Source organism: Acanthochromis polyacanthus, chromosome 23 (assembly GCF_021347895.1).
Source record: "Acanthochromis polyacanthus isolate Apoly-LR-REF ecotype Palm Island chromosome 23, KAUST_Apoly_ChrSc, whole genome shotgun sequence".
Taxonomy (NCBI): domain Eukaryota; kingdom Metazoa; phylum Chordata; class Actinopteri; family Pomacentridae; genus Acanthochromis; species Acanthochromis polyacanthus.
In genome coordinates this window covers 1269071-1276457 of record NC_067135.1, presented here as the reverse complement: position 1 = coordinate 1276457, position 7387 = coordinate 1269071, and the positions used below count along the sequence as shown (strand labels likewise).

At 39.8% G+C, this 7387-nt stretch overlaps 1 long non-coding RNA gene across 1 annotated transcript; it reads right to left on the bottom strand.

Moving 5' to 3' along the window:
- Positions 1–529: 529 nt before the first annotated feature.
- LOC127532446 (uncharacterized) lies at positions 530–5781 on the bottom strand. The gene is made up of 2 exons (XR_007939890.1): positions 1398–5781; positions 530–1319 (listed from the first exon to the last, which is right to left on the bottom strand). It is a non-coding gene; the product is annotated as an uncharacterized LOC127532446 (long non-coding RNA).
- Between the last annotated feature and the right edge of the window lie 1606 nt (positions 5782–7387).

Sequence of the window (7387 nt, the reverse complement as noted above, 5' to 3'; positions counted from 1 at the left end):
TAGGCTGTTAGAAACACTATACAGCAGGTTTCTTTGAAATAAGCGATCATGAATTTTGTCCAATATTAACGCCATAGTATAGCATGCCGAACAAAAATACAAACACTGCAAGATGAAATATAAAGTAGGCTGTGAAAAACTCTGTAGGGTAGTTTTCTTTGGAAAAAGTGATGAGTTTTGTCAGAAGTACATACCATGGTATAGTATTTCAAACAAATAAATGTACACTGCAAAAGATTAACGCACAGTGCAAAGAACACACTGCAATACAAACACTGCAAGATTAAATAAGGTAAAGTAGGCTGTGAAAAACACTGTAGAGCAGTTTTCTTTAGAAAAAAGTGATAATGAACTTTGTTCAAAATAAACGCCATAGTATAGCATTTCGAACAAATAAATGTATACTGCCAAAGATTAATGTACAGTGCAAAAAACAAATGCACAGTGCAAAAAACACACTGCAAGGTAAACACTGCAAAATTCAATAATGTAAAGTCGGCTGTTAACACTATAGAGCACCTTTCTTTGAAACAAAAAAAAAAAAAACATGAATTTTGTCCAACATTAACACCATAGTATGTCAAAACGCCATTTTTCCCAACATGCCATATGATGAAATAATGTATAGTAGACCGTGAAAAAGTTACGATGTTGGGTTGGCTCAGGAAATAACCGACGGTCTTTGAATGCAACACAATTTGCTTTTTTACAGCTGTTCCAGGAAACTACAAACCAAGATGGCAACTACACAGGAAACTGAACTGGAGACAATGGGCTCCAAACACTCAGACTACTAGTGGCTGGAAACTACAACAACAAAGAAATGACACCAAATAATTCCTATTCACGGTAGGGGACACTTAACTGCTATAAAACAAACCAATTTACTATAACCACAAGGTTCGAGTGAATACTACAAATAAAGAATACTCTGAACGATGCTCTGTACAAGAGCAGAGACTACAGCCAAACTAACCAACTCACAAATTCTCAGTGATGCTCAGGATGATTCACAGTGGAGGAAGCCAGAGTGCAGGGCCAGGTGGTGGTGGTGGGGGGGGGGACGACAGACAATAGGTGAATTGAGGAGACGCCCAAGGGTGTGTGTCTTTACATGTGTGATTTTACATCATGGAGGCTTATTTTAACGTCTCATTTTCCTTTTCTTTGAATGTAAAGAACTTTGTGATTTTTATATCTGTGAAAAGTGCTATATAAATAAACTTTACTTACGATGGCCTGGAGAGATTTCCCTTTTTACCAAAGTGGAGACCAGAATCGGGCGTAGAGGACTCTACTAGGAGCAGGTGGAACCAAAACTAGAAGAGACGAGAACAGCGATGATTAGTACAGAATGTTGGTTCAGAAACTTGCTTAATGACAACTCAGGCTCCTACCTGATGTGTCACGAGCTGGCGCTTGAGTTGTGAGGCGTCTGGTAAGACTGAGGCAGGGTGTGCTTGATTAGATGAGCTCCACCTGCTCCTAGTTCCAGCTGAGGATTGCTGATAAGTCACACCTGTTGTCGCTTCTGCACTGCTGAGCCACCCTGAGAGAGAGGCACCATCTAGGCCTGGCAGCAGCTAGCCTGACAAAAACACTATAGAACAGGTTTCTTTGAAAAAAATAATGATCAGGAATTTTGGACAAAATATACACCATAGTGTATTATACCGAACAAAAGTATAAACACACTGCAACACATAATCGCACACTGGAAATTACAAACACACTGCCAGATAAACACATACTGCAAGATGAACTAATGTAAAGTAGGCTGTGACAAACACGATAGAGCAGTTTTCTTTGAAAAGAAAAAAAAAAAGGATCATGAATTTTGTCCAAAATAAATGCCATAGTATAGTATGTCAAACAAAAATACAAACGCACACTGCAAGATGAACTAATGTAAAGTAGGCTGTGAAAAACACTATAGGGCAGTTTTCTTTGGTTAAAAAAAAAAAAAATCATGAATATTGTCCAAACTCAACGCCATAGAACAGTATGTAGAACAAGGATACAAACACACACATTGCAAAATGAAATGATTTAAAGTAGGCTGTTAAAACACCATAGAGCAGTTTCCTTTGAAACAAATCATAAATTTTGTCCAAAATTAACACCTTAGTATGTTGAAATAAGGCCATTTTTCCCCAACATGCCATGAAGACACGCCATATGATAATGTGAAGTACACCGTGAAAAACACTAGAGCAGGTTACTTTGAAAAAAGATGAATTGAAAAAGATTATGAATTGTCCAAAAAAAAATAAAAGCCATAGTATTTCAAAGAAAAATACAATTGCACACTGCAAGACAGAATCAACTAATCATACTCAAATGTGAAACAGTCAAGATGCAACAAAATGACCAGGAAACTCACCAAATCCTCAATCTGAGAGAGAATGACAAAAAGCAATAACACTGACAAATACTGTAAAACAGTCAAGATGCGACACAAAATGAAGCAAACTGACCAGGAAACTCACTAAATACTCAGAAAACAAAAGTCAACCAATCATTTGAAAATAATGTGAAACAGTCAAGATGCAACACAAAATGGAGCAACAATCAGCATAAACAGATGCAAAAATCACCAGCAAACTAAATCCTCAATCTGAGACAACAAAATGACAAAAGACAACCAATCATACTCACAAATAATGTAAAACAGTCAAGATGTGTCTAACCCAGGTTTAAATTGGGACTTTTTCTGGCCCAAAATGGCCATGGATTTAGAACACAAAATCGAGACTTGTGGTCGTTGTGTCCGGAGGAAGGCATTGCCCAATAAATCTGCTCCACTGGTTAACGTCATCCCTTCGTGTTCTCGCGAACTGCTGTGTATCAATTTCCTGAGCCTCAAGCCTGACTCAACACCAGAGACACTTGTTCTAACAGATCACTCTACCAAGTTTGCAGTGGCCATTCCAACGCCAAACAAAAAAGAAAGAACTGTGGAAAAGTGTTTATGGGACAATTTTGTCATTTACTACAGCATCCCTGAGAGAATCCATACTGACCAGGGGCCGGATTTTGAGTCAAGGCTAATTAAACAGCTGTGTGAGGTGGCAGGTATTCAAAAGAGCCGTACGACACCATACCACCCAAGAGGCAATCCAGTGGAACAATTTAATCATACACTCTTTAGCATGTTTGGAACACTGGAGGAAAAACAGAAATCAAAATGGAAAGACTATGTGAAGCCATTAGTTCATGCATATAATTGCACCAAGAACGAGGTTACCGGTTATGCCCCGTATGAGCTAATGTTTGGACGATGGCCTCGTCTGCCTGTTGACCTTGCTTTTGGTCTCCCACTGCAGGAAAACAAGCACAAAATCTATTCACAGTATGTGCAAGACTTAAAGTCATGCCTTGAAGAGAGCTTCAAGATTGCTTAAAAGAACACCCTCAAATGTGCTGAACGAATTAAAACACGCTTCGACCAGCGAATCATACCATCAGCATCGGAAGTGGGAGACAGAGTGCTTGGGAGGAACGTACACCTCAGAGGAAAACAAACTCAGATAAATGTGAGAGATGTCTTTGTTGTGATCAGCAGAGCTGGAGATCTCCCAGTTTACAAAGTAAAGCCTGAGTGCAAAGATGGACCTGTACGCACTCTCTCCATAGAGACCTCCTCCTTCCATGCGGCTTTCTTCCGGCCAATGAGAATAGTGATGTTCCCTGTGGATAGTCTCCTGTAACTCGACCACGCACTCGTCTTAATCCTGATCCCGATGTCCACATCGACTCACCTGCTGCTGAAGAGTCTGAGGACATGGTCCCCCTAAGTCTTGACTTACCTGCTATCTGCTTCACTGTGGAGAAAACGCGTCCAGTTCCAGCTGTCTGTCAGAAGTGAACCTGACGAAATCCGTTCTCCAACTCCCTGTTCCATCAGTTCTGTCCCTCTTGACAAACTTGAGCCGGAGACGAGCAACAATGAGTCGGAGTCAAGTGTGGAGGAAAGAGAAGAGGATCAAGGAAATGAATCAAACGCAGACAACTTACCTGTAAACTCACCTGAGCCCGTAAACATACCTACCGTAGTTTCGATGGATTAAAACTTGCCTGAAGATCCAGTTCAGTCTGAGCCTGACTATTAACTCACCAGTTGCCACTGCTGGGGATGTAGTTAACAGTGGTTTTATGCTTAGACGCTCAATTTGTCAGAGAGCGCCACCTAAACGACTAGATTACAACACCCCTGGTAACCCGCTTATATCTGTAGTTCAGACATTGCTCCAAAATGTGTCCGATATCCTAAGTGTTTCCACCTCTCCCGAATCTATTGTGCAGTCTATTCATGTTTACGTTTAAAATGCAACGGGACGTGCCTGGTTTAAGGAGGGGAGGATGTAAACCAGGTTTATAATGGGACTATATTAAGATATACAAAGATCCTATTAAAATAAAATGTATACATCGTCCTAGTCATGTGACCAGGAAACTCACTAAATCCTCAATCTGAGACAACAAAATGATAAAATCAGGCAATACAAAACAGTCAAGATGTGACAAAATGAAGCAACAATCAGCATAAAAAAAATGCAAAAATCACCAGGAAACTCACAAAATCCTGAGAAACAAAATGACAAAACTCAACCAATCATACTCAAATAATGCAACAGTCAACGATGCAACACAAAATGAAGCAAAAATCAGCATAAAGATGCGAAATCGCCAGGAAACTCACTAAATCCTCAATCTGAGACAACAAAATGACAAAACTCAGTCACACACAAATAATGCAACACTCAAGATGTTATTTTTAAAAAATGCAGCAAAATGACCAGGAAACTGAAGAAATCCTCACAGACAACAAAATGACAAAACAAATGATCAACCAATCATACTCTCAAATAATGTAAAACAGTCAAGATGTGACAAAAAAAATGAATCAAAAATCAGCATAGAAAGATGCGAAATCACCAGGAAACTCACTAAATTCTTAATCTGTGGCAAGTTCTGTATGTGTTTCGACACAGCTTTGCTCAAACTTGTAAAAAGCCTGTTTGACCATGCGGCTCACAAAGGGACAACTCTGTCTTGTTTCTTTGTTTTTTTGCTGCTTTTGGTTTAAAGGTGGAATGAAAGTTGACAGGTTGATAACCTTCAATATGAATTGGAAAAAAGACAGTATTTTCAAACATCATGTGTTCTTTAAAATCAAAGAAATTTAATTTACACATTTACTAAATAAATTTGAATTGACTTTCAACTTAATCTTGTGTGAACCAAATTCATTAAATTAAACCTCAATTTGTTTATACAAAACAAACATTTCAAGTTCTCTTAATTAGTCCTACCAGATGCGTCCTCACGGTCCAAACAGCAGCTGTGTCTTACTTCATATGACGACCAGGATCAAAGGAAGACTGACTGATCACCAAACATTTTAAGGCCTGCTGGATGAGACGGCGCCCAGGTAAATTGTGTCCCTGTGGAAGCACTGGTTGTCATTTTTTAGTTCCACTCCTGTGCTTATGTTGCCCCTTCAGGCCTGGAGTGTGTTTTACATCCACCAGTTGGTGTGTTTGGGGACGCTCTCCCTTTTGACTTCACAATCTGAGACAACAAAATGAGAAAAATCAACCAATCATACTCACAAATAATGTAAAACAGTCACGATGTGACACAAAATGAAGCAAAAATCAGCATAAAAAGAAGCAAAATGTGATGGTCCCACTCCAGCTCCTGCCCATACCTCTGTTTCCCTCTGTCTGCCGTCCTCTCCTCCTGTCTCTCTCTCCTGGTTGCTCGCCCTCTGTCTGCCTTCACTCTGTTGGCTGATTGCTGTTATAGGCGTCAGCTGCGCCAATCAGCTCAACTCCACTCACCTGCTCCCCTCCTCTGCCACTTAAGCTCTGCTCTTCCCCTCAGTCTCTGCTGGATCGTTGTTTGACAGACCCACATGCTGTCCCAGACTCCATCCCCCACAAACCCAATCCTCTCTGGACTACATCAGTTTTTTGGACCTTTCTGCTTCCCCCCCTTTTTGTGGATTTCCCCCTTGTACTCAGTAGTTTTGGATGGACCTCAGCCTGGTTTATCCTTCATTATTAGTTCCCCTGAGTGCGAGTACTTCCCCGTAGCTCGTTTGTGTTCAACTGTTTGGTTTTCGCTCTGCCTCCTCTGTCTAGTTCTTAGTTTTTATTTTGGTGATAAAACCCCATTTCCTTTAACTCCTGTTTGCCTGTCTATTGTGTCTGCGCCTGGGTTAAACCACCCCCCACCGTAACACAAAATCACCAGGAAACTCTCAAAATCCTCAATCTGAGACAACAAAATGAAAAATCAACCAATCATACTGTGGTGCTCTTGTGCTGCTCATCCGTAATGTCGCTGAATTTACACACGCAGTATTGATTTAATGAATGTTTTCTTTCATTTCACGTGTCTGTATTTAAAATAACTCGTATTAAAACATGATTCCAGTGAAACAACTTTGAAAGTCAAAAATCATACTGCTTTACTGCTATATCCTGCATGCTATATTAAATTACCAAAATGAGACAGTAAATGACCATAAAGAGACACAAAATTACCACACAGACACAAAACCAACACAAAGACACACTGAACAAACACAAAGAGACACAAAATGAAAAGAGATGCAAAATTAGCACAGAGACACAAAATGACCACAAAGGCACAGAATGATGACACAACCAACCACAGACACTAAATGTCCACAAACAGACATAAAATGGTCAAAATTAAAAACAAAATGATCACAAAGAGAGACAAAATTACCACACAGACACAAAATCAACAAAAAAAGAGACACTGAACAAACACAAAGAGAAACAAAATGACCACAAAGGCACAGAATGACAACAAAACAACAACTAACCACAAATTCACACTAAATGTCCACAAAGAGACAGAAAATGGTCAAAGTGAGATACAAAATGACCACAGAGACACACAATTACTGCAGAGACACAAGAAATACTCTTTGTGGTTGCTTTGCGTCTCTTTGTGGTCTTTGTGTCTAACTGTGTGTCCTCTGTTTTAATAGCTCAGGTTTTTCTACAAGACCAGTCCATGTTTTATTTCCAGTCTAACTCTTGGTTCCATATTTTTTCCTCCACGCTGTAAACAAAATGTTTGTTTCAGAAAACACGCTGAAGTCCTGAAATGTGCTCTCATGACGATCCAAATCTGACTGGAGTTTTTTTGTTGCTTTGTTTCCCAGTTTCAGATAAATTCACTGCCAACATGCTGTGACCTCTGACCTCTTCATCATCCAACTAACAAGTCAGGACTCTCTGGGATTCAATCTGGGGAAAGTCATGTTATTGATCCACCAGTTCACAGACAGATCCAACTTTTTTTGCCAGTGCTTTGTATACTCTGTTATGACCGGGCTAATAGA